The sequence below is a fragment of the Nomascus leucogenys genome, chromosome 2, assembly GCF_006542625.1.
Source record: "Nomascus leucogenys isolate Asia chromosome 2, Asia_NLE_v1, whole genome shotgun sequence".
NCBI lineage: Eukaryota > Metazoa > Chordata > Mammalia > Primates > Hylobatidae > Nomascus > Nomascus leucogenys.
In genome coordinates, this window is record NC_044382.1 from 119,968,251 (window position 1) to 119,981,701 (window position 13,451).

General features: G+C 39.5%; 1 long non-coding RNA gene across 1 annotated transcript in view; it reads left to right on the forward strand.

Moving 5' to 3' along the window:
* LOC105739439 overlaps positions 1-13,451 on the forward strand; it is a 106,331-nt gene that overhangs the window by 66,554 nt on the left and 26,326 nt on the right. The window contains exon 3 of the long non-coding RNA XR_001115356.2: positions 1,738-1,870. This is a non-coding gene — a long non-coding RNA (uncharacterized LOC105739439). The remainder of the gene's footprint in view (positions 1-1,737; positions 1,871-13,451) is intronic.

Here is a 13,451-nt window from a genome sequence, read left to right on the forward strand (position 1 = left end):
CAGGTCCCAGTGCTGCCCCCATGCCATACCCACCTCTTTTTCAGGGCCAGGGGTACTGCTGTCATCACCACCAATCTAGACCCGAGTCTTGATCCCCAGCTGCACACCACCCCACTAGGGGAGCCAAGGGATCCCAGACTGCTTAAGGCATGTGCTTGCCAGGTCAGATGCTCATTGTGTGCCACTGCCTGCTGCTAGGGTGCCTGCCAGCTTGAACCCATGTGAGCCGCACCTTCAGGGGCTCCTCTGCTCATGTAGATGTTCCTTATTCCATAAGCACAAAACTAAAATTATGAAGAATTCAAGAGAGCAATAGGAGAGCACTAAACCAAGTACGGGGCCCCTTCTGAGAGAAGGGTTCTGTGTAGCTGCACCAGGTTGTGCACCCATGAAACTGGCCCTGCTGGAAAGAGAAGTGATGCAGTTCCTGGGAATTAAGTAGATGTGACCACTTATGCTGTCATCTTAGGAGCACAATAGGAAGAGGGACTTCTTTCCTCTGTATTTTACTGTACTCATTTCTCAAAAATACAGCCCTCAGCATTTCTTCTGATCTTGTAGGGCCAGAAGCTGAAATCTTAATTTATAATTTTCCCTGCATAGCAAATGTGCTACCTCCTTTTTAAAAATAACAGGTTGTAATTTATTTTTCTTATTAAGATGAAACCCAATGGATCGGTGATGCGGAGCTATCTCTTATCCACATGCAATACTTGCAGGTATTAGCTTTTTTGAGAAAAAAGTATTTCTCCCACATTTCCTGAGCCATACAAAACTATTTTTAAATAATACAGATGCCAGTCATTTGACTAGAAAGGAGGGCTGTCGGAATTTTCACCAGAATAGAGTTTACTTTCCAGTCAAAAGTCCTGCATCTTGAGAAAATAATATTTAGTCTGGTGACCCTCACCAGCCTGCCAAGCCCTGTGACCCAAACTTTTCTGAAATTTCCATGTTCCTGTATTCTGCTTATCATAGTCTGTCTCTCTAGCTTGCTGTTTTTGCTAACTAGAATAATCATCATTCCAGCTCAAGCTTATGACTACCTTGGTATTCTGACTTATGGTCTGTTATTTTTGTGATCTAGTTTTTTACATTTAAGGATCTCTCTCCTTCAATTTCTGTTCACAAGCCTAAATCAAAGCACTACGCTTTGAGTCCATTTGTGTTCAGCAAAAAAGGCATATTTAGAAACTTTGAATATATATTTACAGTTAACTTCTTTTTCTGTCCAAGTTACCTGGTTTAATGCTGTTTCATCTACCCCTAATTTGTTGTAAAGCATTTTGTTTTGGAAATATTTCCCCAAAGTATGTACACATATATCAATATAGTATACACTCTATTTCAGTTCTCCAATACTAAACATTTTCTCTGTGCTCTGACTGCTACAATAAGCACACAACTGCAAGAGTTTATACACAAGCTAAAAAACGCTCACTGCTGAGTTCCCTGTTGTTTTGCCTTCCTACAGTGACTGTGTTTTGCCTTTCTACAGTGAGTGTGTTCTGTATGGTGTCCATGTTCCTCAGTCTTTCTTTCTGCCAATTATTTTTGGTCTGGTCAAGCACTTTAACAGCTAACAAAATGTTTGGAAGTCATAGAGGTGGGCTTGCATCCAAGAATGCAAGGAAAATATCATGCTGTATTATTTATTTAAGTTGTAAAGCAGCTGGTGCTACCCTCAAAGAAATAGATGCGGAAACAGGGTAAAGCTCAAAAGACAATTTCTTTCAGGGATTGGTGGAAGCACAGTCACGTTAGAATGGCATCATAAACATATATGTAGCTTGGGACAATTGACCTGCCTAGAAGACGACTCGGCCAGGAGCATGACATAATTTCAAGTCACTTGAAGAAAATAGAAAAGGTATTCAACATCAACATAAAATGCCAGGAATGCTTGGTCTTGACAGCTGTGCTATAACAACCTTGTATGACATTAATTTAGCAATCCTGTGTTCCAATATACATCCTCTTTAACAAACAGGGTGTACGTATACAATACAGTAGCATCTTCCTATAAAACTCGTCACTATAAGAACTACTGTTATTCAATTTAACCTAATCCTAAAATTATTACTCAGCTAAAATGAATTACTATATTTAAGTTCATTTCCCATTGTACTTTCAAGATTCTTACATACCTATAAAATGATAGTTGGCAACATCATATTTATCAAAACTGAGTAGCTACAATGTTTAAGGCACTGGAGAGACACAAAGGCAAGACATACTGTCTCAGTACTCAAGGAGTTTGGAGAAAAGGAAAGAGCCAGTGATCACATACTGAGAACAATGCCCACGTGAGTTCCAAGGTTGGAGGGAATGCTGAGGGCTGAGGTGGTTGTGGAGAGGTGTGCAATGGTAGAGGGACTTGGGATGGATGCTAAGTAAGGATTGCACTTCCACAGGAGATGAAGTGATGGCAATTACAATGCAGAGATGCAGAGGAAGGCACACAAATGGGGTTCAGGAAATAGGCTGAAAAGCCTGAATTAATGGAAGGGCTTTCACGGGGCAGTGGTGGGAATGATTGCACCAGTCAGGAATCACTTGGTTGCATGTGATGGAAACCCAACTTGAACTAGCTTAACAAAAGCGAGCAAATCAGGATAGCAGTTTGTCTTACACAATTCAGAACAGAAATCTGGCAGTGAACCTGGAAACATTTGGAACCAGGGACTCTCACTGTCTGTCATCCTGCTCCTCTGGGTTCGTGTTTCATCTTCTCTTCGGCACCGCAAACAAGACACATGGTAAAAAATGTGAGCACTAACCCCCCTGAGTGCCACAACTCACAGCTCCAGGAATTCAGAAAGGAGGAGAATGGGCATTGTTCTCATTTCTAAAATGAGAAGGACATTGACTGGCCAGGGTATAGGATCAGTTTATTTCCATGAAGACTCTTTTGAGAAGCTCAAAGATTAACTCAAGGGATGTAGGGTACTTTAGAAAGGGGTGTGGTTCTAAAAAAAGGTGTTCGAGAAAGAAAATGGTTATACTAAAAATGCATACATATTACATAGAAAAACAGTATCCATAAACATAGATATTCATTAAAATTTTCAAATGCCATATTTTCCATTTCTTAACCTACTCAACTTGAAATTACAAATGCTTAAAACCTCACATGAAAATGCCAACCTGAAATAGAATTGATTCATTCCTGTTATTCTTCCCCCAAAATAGTTAATTTCACCTGCAATTATTAGAACAAAGTGCTGAAGTAGATTTATCTTAAGGACTCACTGATGTTTTGTATTCTTTGTCAGTGTCTCACTTATCCGCATTTCTTCCTACTGCTTGTTTTTCTTGGTTGAACTAAACCAGCATGTCTAATTCTTTTACAAATTAATCTGCTCTTCCTTCTCGTTATAGTGAAACCTTTTTACAATGATAATTGAAGGAAACTGAGCTAACCCCTGAAGTATAGATTAACTATGTTATATCAGGATTTTATCGTGCATATTATGTTTTGAGATCTAAGATTTTATCAATTTCTTATAATAAACCATATTATGAGGAGTAATTACTGTCTTCATTCAGAAAACATTATATAATAGCTTTTGACTTAAATAGGAGCTCTGCATATTTCAATGCTATAGTGAAAAACTATAGGTAGAAGCATGATAGAAAAACTAATACTTGTTCTACGGCATCTCTGACATTTTAAGAGGTATATGTTCTACAGCCAACACTCCCCTTAGAACAATTCTGACATTTGTTTCCTGGAACATTCCTCTTTGCCACATCTAATCCCTTCAACCCAGGTCTGTTACATCATGTACCCTAAAAGCTGAGGCTCAGCCTCCTTGGAAGCAGGAACCTCCTCTGACTCATGTGGCACTGTATCCCAGTACCTTCAGCAGTGCTGAGGCCAGAGAAGACAATCAGCAAATATTGAATCAATGAATGAATTACATAAAATATTTGTATTCATAAACAGAGTCAAAACATCCTTCAAGCAAAATGAACAAGGTTAAAATGGAGAGGTCAGTGAGGCAGAGACAAACATCCTTTGTTTTCTTCCTTTAAAAATGTCCCCTCATATGCATACACAGTAAGTTATTCTTCACATACCAAAGCTGAATAATTCCAAACTCCTTTCATTCCAGTCCTGTTACTGCTTGAGGATAAAGTTCAGTCTTTAAAGGACAAAGAAGCTTCTTGCCGGGAGCTGGCCAGATAGCTCAGGACACAGCTCTGCAGCCCATTTTGATTGTCCAATGTTTCTTTTGATAAATAGCATGATTGCACTGCCTGGAAAAGTAATTCCTTCTAGATGCTGGCAACAGTCATTCTGAACCATAAAAACTGTACAAGGAAATGATGAGAGTGTCAGCAAACTCAATCAGTAGGATGAGATCAGCTTTTATTGGGCTCCTTGGATAACCACACAGCTCATAGCATGCTCCATGAATCCAATCTGCCCAAGCCCCAACATTTAGTTTCATACAGCACACCACATGTCTTTCTGCTACCCCAAGACATTGGCCTAACTTGCAGAAATGAAGAACATATGGTGGGAGGGAGGGAAAGGGCAGACACTAGAAGTTTGAGGTATGTATGGGGCAATCCAGGGGGAGATATGCATTAGCAGATATAAAAGGCTAAAGATCAGTGATGGCCTAAATCATAGCTAACATGTATTAAACACTTGCTAGGCACTGTGCTAAGAGTTTAGCCTGTGTGACTTTACTTAGCCTTTGCAACGATTCTTTGATATGCTCTGCTTTATTCTGCATTTTACACACAAGGAAAAAGAGCCTAAGTGAGACTAAGCAACTTGATCACAACTAACAAATGATAGCATTAGAATCCAAGCCACTGTCTTTCTGAATCCAGAGTCTATACGCTTAATCCCCACATACACTGTCTATAGAAAAAAGTTCTAAGCTGAATCTCCTTTTTCCCTACCTCCCATCATAGCCAGCCTTCTTATGGCCATTGTTTCCTTTGAATTCAGTTTAATCAGTCTCCAATGACAGCTGTCACTTCCCATCCTCACCACTCCACTGGACCTGCTGAGTATACCAGTTAGGATGTTTAGGAATGCAACTAGCAGAATACCCAGAGAGAAGCCTACATAAAAGGGTTGTTTTATTTTTTTTCCTTCCAGAATAGGAAAGCCCAAAGCTGAACAAGCCTATGATTTGTTCAGTAGCTCAAGAATGTTATCGAGAACCCAGGCTGTTTCTTTCACCCTACCCTCTTGTACACATTGGCTTCATCCTCCAGCCTGTTGCCCCATGATTGCAAGGCAGATGCACTCCCTCAACTGCACCCAAACTGAGGAAAGAAGGAAGGAACAGGAAAATACCACTGCTTTTGCACTTTTCTCATGTTATCAGGCAAGAAATCAGCCATATTTTCCCTATGTCTCACTGGAAGTGTGTTTTAGGGCTGTCTCTAGCTGAAAGGGATGCCAGCAAAGAAACGTGTCTGGCATTTTTATAGTCTCAGTTGTGGCAGGCAGGTTCTAGGATCCAGCAACATCAAAGAAGAGGAAAGGCTCTTGCTCTTTAGAAGCTTTTGTTTCCTCTTGAGTAAGCAAAGAAAGAGAAGTGTCTGCCACCTCCCTGCTAATTCAGAGGACTACATATGGTAGAGATTTCTGGTGTTCACCAGCATCTGTGTCCTTTTCTTCTTCATGGGTTCTACGTTTCTCAGCCCTTTGGGATCTAGACCAACAGAATGTGATCAAGTGGTAGGATCACATAGGTTGAAAGGGTTAAAAATGGATGTACCTTCTTCATAACTTCTCCTTTATCCAAATGCAAAAGATTCCATGGAGGATTAGGGAGTCATAGAGCTTCAAACTGGAAGTAAGCCGGATCCCTGGATGACAGCACGGAGCACAGCCCCAAATCTACTCTGGTGTGTAACATGGATGAGGAATGTATTATGTTAAGCCACTCAGATGTGAGGGTATTTTGTTGCTGCAGTTAACCTGCCTTGACTAAACAGAACATGCATTTTTTGGAAGTGAGAAATATCTTATACGTTCAACAAGCAAAAAAGCCTATCCCCTACTGCTTCATTAATTTGCATTATCTTTCAGGTCTCTGTAGGTATCTCAACCCTAGAATAATATAAAGTGTGGAAGAAGAAAAATAGGTTACAACAACGGCAATTCAAGTAAAATTGGTTGGGGAAGCCAAGACTTGTAGAAATGGGATGCAAGTCCCATTACTGGGTATATTCCCAAAGGATTATAAATCATGTTGCTATAAAGACACATGCACACGTATGTTTACTGTGGCACTATTCACAATAGCAAAGACTTGGAACCAACCCAAATGCCCATCAATGATGGACTGCATTAAGAAAATGTGGCACATATACCCCATGGAATACTATGCAGCCATAAAAAATGATGAGTTCATGTCCTTTGTAGGGACATGCATGAAACTGGAAACCATCATTCTCAGCAAACTATTGCAAGGATAGTTGCGCATGTTCTCACTCATAGATGGGAACTGAACAATGAGAACACTTGGACACATGAAGGGGAACATCACACACCGGAGCCTGTCGTGGGGTTGGGGGAGAGGGGAGGGATAGCATTAGGAGATATACCTAATGCTAAATGACGAGTTAACGGGTGCAGCACACAAACATGGCACATGTAACATATGTAACAAACCTGCACGTTGTGCACATGTACCCTAGAACTTAAAGTATAATTTAAAAAAAAAGGAAAGAAAGAAACAAATGGGTGCCAGATGTGTGCCTGGAGAGGGTAGGAAGAGAAACGAACAGAGGAAATCTATTTCACAATTTTTCTCTTCTCCTCTACTCTGCTACCCCTCCCTCTCACATACACATTCCTCTCTCTTTTATATTCAGTCTCTGCATATCATTTGCACTTTTTTACTTGTAGATCTTGAAACATTCTTTGGAGTTTTATAAATTCCCTATTAACATGAAACTTAAGATTCATGACATAGCCATTAAGAATAACGCCAACCTAGCCTCCCTAGCTAAAGAGATCTTCTATTTGGGAGAAAATGACTGAGGTCTAGAGCAGGAATTTTCACTTGGTCTGAATTAGGTTTTTGGGAAAAAAAGAACACAGACTCACTCAGGCTAAGTCAAGGTAAGGGGATTAACTATAAAAAGATACAAAAACAGAGACCTCCTAGGAATCCAAGAACAGAAAAAAACAAACTCCACAAATACAAAAGTTGCACTGGGGACTTCAACAGCAAAATTTCCACATCTTCTCTTTAATGGCCATACTATTAAAGGATATACTATCAATTACTCTCTACATTTCCTGTTTCCGTTGGTATAGCTTCTTAATTCTCCTATAATAATAAGCTGTTTCCTCAACATCTACCTCGTAGCATTTTTCTACATTAATACCTCTACTTACTTACTGCTTCTTTCTTTATAACTTCTATTTGTTCATAACCCCCCACAGCTCCTATTCTTTCTCATGACATTTATGCATATATAATTTTATCTTCTCCTCAACTGCACCATCAGCTCCTACTGCTACTTGGCTTAGTCTAGCTCAGTCGACTATGGACAGGTGGAGGCAGACATTTGTCATACTGCAAATGTCTATCTAGGGCCCAGCGGCCATGGTCCTAACAAATACTGGGATGGACATAACCACTGTAACATTTACCGAGCTATTAATTCTCAATGGATAAACTTCACAGACCTGTGTTATGCAGTTTTATCAGTGTTCAAGCTGACGCTTGTGTGAATAGGCAAGGCAGCTATATATGTATTCTTTGACAAATATTCATAATCATTGGCTAACTTTAGGTTTTGAGCCCTGCTGGGGACAATATGTATACAACTACATAAGTATACAAAGTTGTACTTTGTAAGTATACATAGTTGTATACATAAAGACCTAAATGAATTTCACATTACACCCTTCTCTTACCACTTGCATCTACTAAGGCTACCTGTTAGGCCCTCATCCAGCAATTTTTTAAATACAGGTAAATTTCAACTTTTTTTTATAAGGTAATATACGCAAATGGAAAATTTCAAATATCATACAAGAATACTAACAAATTACACGTCTCCCTGACCTCCTACCCAAGGCTCCTATTACCCCTCCCTAAAGGTAGCAACTATGCTTCCATAATTTTTATACAAACAAATTCAAACGTAAATGGGAAAAGGTAGCTGTAAAGGTGAAATAGGGAAGAAAAGCGATCGTACCCAATTTATTTGGACAACTGCAGGGGCCTTGTGGAGCTGAAGAGTGGGCTCCTTTTCTTCCCCTAAGAGGCCTAGTCAGTCTCACCGTCTTGCTAGAAACCTCAGAGGGAAAATTCCACAACGCAGAACTGATTGCCTCCATCAGATCCGAGTGAAAGTTCTTTGTGCAAGTCAGGTAGCACCTTTTAGGCTGTCACCAAAGTATACCTGAATTGGTGGGTGAAAGCTAGCTGGTGTCAAAGATTTTATGTCCCGTTAAATAAGACTGCTGCAGGAAGAAAAATCTGTCCATTCAGTAGGAAACTCCCAGACGTTCAGCCTGATAAATTAGAATCCCATCTAGCCCTTTTGTCCTCCCACCATCATTTATACATGTCAGTAAACATTTCTCTCTCCAAAGAACAAACATCAAAAGTCTGAGTCAAAATAGATTTTGTTGCTTCAGGAAATCTCATAAAGTTTGCGATGATGGAGGCAATGCCCACTGCTCTGTTCTTACGATAAAAATCTCTAAAATTACTAAGGACCATCTAAAACCTCTAAGGGGATCCTATGTAAGTTTCTTCCCTCCTCATAATTCTCTCTTACCCTTTTAGTCTAGGTAACACACTTCTGTTTGCCTCTCCTGTACTAAATTCCCAATTCTCCAGTAGTGTCCTGCATTGCCCCACAAAGGAAAGTTAATCTCTTACTTTCAAAATGTAAAAGATGTAGGGCCAGGCACGGTGGTTCACGCCTGCAGTCCCAGCACTTTGGGAGACCAAGGCAGGCAAATTGCTTGAGATCAAGAGTTTGAGGCCAGCCTGGTCAATATGGCCAAACCCTGTCTCTACAAAAAATAAAAACATTAGCTGGGTGTGGTGGCACGTGCCTGTAGTCCCGGCTACTTGGAAGGCTGAGGCACAAGAATTACTTGAGCCTGGGAGGCGGAGGTTTCAATAAGCCAAGACCTTGCCACTGCACTCCACCCTGGGCAACAGAGCAAGACTCTGTCTCAAAAAAGGAAAATATTTAAATGTAGTTAACCCTACAAAAGCTGATACCCTGCCACTTCTTAATGATGATTTAGGACATGATTCACCAAACTATAACCCACAGGTAAAATCTGGTTGTGTAAATAACACTTTATTGAAAAACAGCCACATTCAGTTGTTTACATATTGTCTGTGGCTGCTTTTGCACTACCATGGCAGCACTCAGTAGTTCTAACAGAAACTATATGGCCCACAAAGCCCCAAATACTTACCATCTGGCCCCGTACAGAAAGAGTTTGTTTACCCTTGATGTAGGAGGTTGGATGGGGCAATCTATCTTGAATGCACTTTTGGCAAAATAAGTAAGATTTGACAGACAGTGGCCTTAATGTAAGACTACTGCTTATCTCTCCTAAAGTCTAGAAGTAGGAAGGCCCAGTTGGTTCACAGATTGAACAACGACTTCAGAGACCCTGGATTTTTACCCTCTCCCATTCTGCCATCTTTATCAGATTGATTGATTTAACACTTCAGAGTTTCCAGATAGCTACATTAGCCACAAGCATCCTCTTAAGACAGCAACCAAGACACAAGAAATGGAAAGGGCAAAAGAGTATTTTCTTATGAAATTCTTTATCATGAAAAAAAAAGTTTTCCCAGAAACCCTTGGTAGAAATTCTCAAATTGTTGTGCATGCATAGCCTTGGAGCAATCACAAAGGGTACTGAGGTTGCCATGGTGGGTTTGCAGCCAGGGTTGTCATGCCTGGTTGCATATTAGAATTATCAGCAAAGTAACCAACAAATTAGAAAACATTAACATCTGTGCCCTATCTCAGTCCAATTATGGCAGACTCTTTCAGGTGGTTCCTAGTAGTGGTATTTTTCTTTTCTTTAACTCTGAAGAAGATTCTAATAGGTAACCAGGAATGAGAACCACCAGTTGAACTAATCATGATTCATTTCCTGGGGCTGAACATGTTTCTACATGAACAAAAGCAGGGCTTATTGTATGTGAAGAAAAAGGAACAACTGGGTGGCTTTTGGGTAGGCGATCAATGAAGTTTGTCACAGTCCTCTGCATAGATACTGAAGCAATTCAGATAAATGGTGGACTTGGGGGAAAGAGACTGGAAGCCAGAATCCACCCAGAATCTTCCATGAATGAGGGGGAGCACCTAGAAAGTTAATGGGCAACCCCTTCGAGCAGGGTAAAGGGCCATGAACTTCATTGGAAAAGAAGCCTACATGTAAAGATCACAGGAGATGTAGGTGTTGAGGGAAGGAAGGAATGCAGGAAAGAAAGGAGTGCTAAGGATACAATTAGTTCAATATTGGGCATATTGAAAGTAAAGTGTCTGTTTTTCAAGGTTGAGGTGTCTAAAAGACTTACCAGTCTAGAGTTCAGAAAAGAAGTAAACTGCATCCTTTCTAGGACATTTTTTAGAATAGGTGGCTACTAAGAATTTCCCCAGGGAATTGGCTTAAGCTGGAAGTGTCCCAAGAAACTACTATCTATGGGGATGATGAAATCATGAACCGGAGGTTGTTCTGTGAGATGCTTAAAATACAAAGAAAAGTGAAGATCTGCACCTTGAGATACAACAAACATAAATCAAACCTAATGCCAACTGTTAAGACTGTCAATTTATCCCGAACCCCTTCTAAAGATAATAGACATTTCGATATTTTACTTGACACATTTCAAGCTTTGATGGTAAAAGGAAATCACACTATTTTCAACTAATAAGAATAATAAAATTAGCAAGACAAATCCAAGCCTTCCAATTCCAAATCCGTTGGATTGAATCCTCGCTTAATCCAAGCTCTGATTTGCACATGACTGGTAACTGCAAAATCTGAGTGACCTTTTTGTCTCCAGTGAAACACCCTGGGAAAATTGTTTTCCTTGTGCTCATTTCAAAACAGTAACTACTTTACTTCATTTAAGATTCCTTGTCAAGGGAATTCAATTAGCATCAGTCTGAGGTTACCTCAGGACTTCTTAAACTTTTTTATCCTGTGAAGTCCCTTGAGTTTTCCATGACTCATATCTACTGTCCAAACAAAATAAGTTCACATTTCATCTTACAAATTCTGAGGTATTTCTAGTCTCCCCCCCTCACTATCACATCAAATCTGAAAGGAGGAAGTGCCCAAGGGGAGCGAGTAGATGGTGAACGCTGGGTCACCCATAGTTCACTGCCTTTTCCCCAAGCAGCTATCCAGAGCACAGGGGCTGCAGTCTCTGCGGCTTCCTGAGAACAGCCCATGATCTCCCTATGGGTCAACTCCCGGTTTAGAAAACGCTGGGAAAATACTGAACGTCTGCTTTGCATAAAGACAGACTCTGAGTTAAATAGAACCCAGGAATGGTGAAACACTAACATTTGACAAATTTGCTCTACTAATAGCATAAAAATCTCAGCTTATCTATGGGAAAATATTTATTGCTTGCTATTATTAAAATTAAACAGGCCATCTTCATTGAACTATCATAAGATGAAAATTTCATTTATTCAGCCTCTACTTCGACAAGTACTTGAGTGCCTACTATGTGCAAGACACAAGATGACTAAAACACAATTCCTACTTTTCAGTAAATAAAAAAACTAAAAAAAAAAAAAAAACCCTTGCCAAAAACATAATATGCTATATGTCACAAAGGTGTCAGGGTGTGCCTGATTATATCTATAGGTTTGCTATGATAGGCCTGCCAGAAATCCAACCACGTCAGGCTCTTTCTAGGAAGGCATCACGAGGACAGCATCAGGCAGGTAAGTCTGGCACTTCTGTGCCTTCCTGGTCGGAGAGTAAGTGCAATTCTGACAGCCTATGGCTGTCAATTGGATGTTTGCTCTGTTCTTTGAGTAAAAACAGAAAGAGCTGTTTTTACTAACATAAGTGATATTGGGCCAGATAGGAACACATCTTGGTACACTTTTCCCAAAAAGAAAGATTAATATCACCAAATTGTAAACAAATTTAGTCATTCAACAAATATTTATCAACAGCCTACAATGCAGCGCAGTCACAAAGTTGAGGCCTAAGAAAACAGGTAACACATGAATAATCTGCATAGAACAGGAAGTAATCAATCTGATATATTTACAATTAATGAGATCTTATTGGAACAGAGGGTCCAATTGGTGACAAATTTTTAAAGGATGTGTGGAAACCAAAGCGGATTCAAAGTAAAATAGTAAGAATGATTAACAAAGAAAATTAGGTTACATAAGAAAAGGTTATATTACAGTTCCTTAACTTAGAGAAGACTAAGGGCTGACTTGATTATCATCTTCATGATTGAGAGAGGCTTGATGCTGTTTTCCTTAAAGGCTCAGATGTGAGACAATTGGATAAAATTAAAGCATGTGTTTCACCATTGATCCAATCAATAAACACAGGTAATATGGGTATCTGCCTTGTTACCTAAAACAAAAGGAGATTGTAGAAGCACGAAGATGAGTACAACACAGTCCCTGCTAATGAAAGGCATTTCATTTGGACATAGAAAATAATTCTTTAAAAAATCAGTTGATAAAATTCAAGAATTGGCTGAAGGAGAGTATGCAATATGAATAAATGCCTAGACATTGTCAAGAAGAAAATCGATTGCTACTCAAGATCGTTATAATCAGGGCATAGAGCGAGATAATAACTCAAGTATCTTTATAGATTTGTTATACTAGAATCTGCACCCTAGTTTTACAGTCAACAGTTCCCTACAAAGTGACATTAAAAGCGATACATAACTATGATGTAAATAACTGGATTTATATTTGACCACTGACCAATATTGTGATTTCATGTCATATATTCTTATGTCCATTTCTAATTGCTAATTAAAAGTGACACCTAACTCCTTAGATTTAAGGAAAGTCATCTGATAGTCTCCTTGTCAAAGCGTTGAAAATGTAAACTCTGCATCAAGATTATTGCTACTAAACAGACTGCAGTTATAAAATGAGAAAACTATTCAGAACATACAGTTTGTAACCTTTGGGAACTGGCTTCTTGTTGTCAGCATAATGCTCTGGGAGTTCATCCGAGATAAATACAAATGCATTTATCAATAGTTTATTTCTTTTTATTGCTAAGTAGTATTCCATGGTATGTATTTACCAGTTTATTCACTTATTGAAGGACATCTGGGGTAATTCCAGTTTTTCATTATCACAATAAAGCTGCTATGAATGTCTGTGTGCAGATTTTTGTGTGAGCACACATTTTCATTTCTCTGGGATTGATACCCAGGAGTACAATTTCTGGGTCATATAATAGTTGA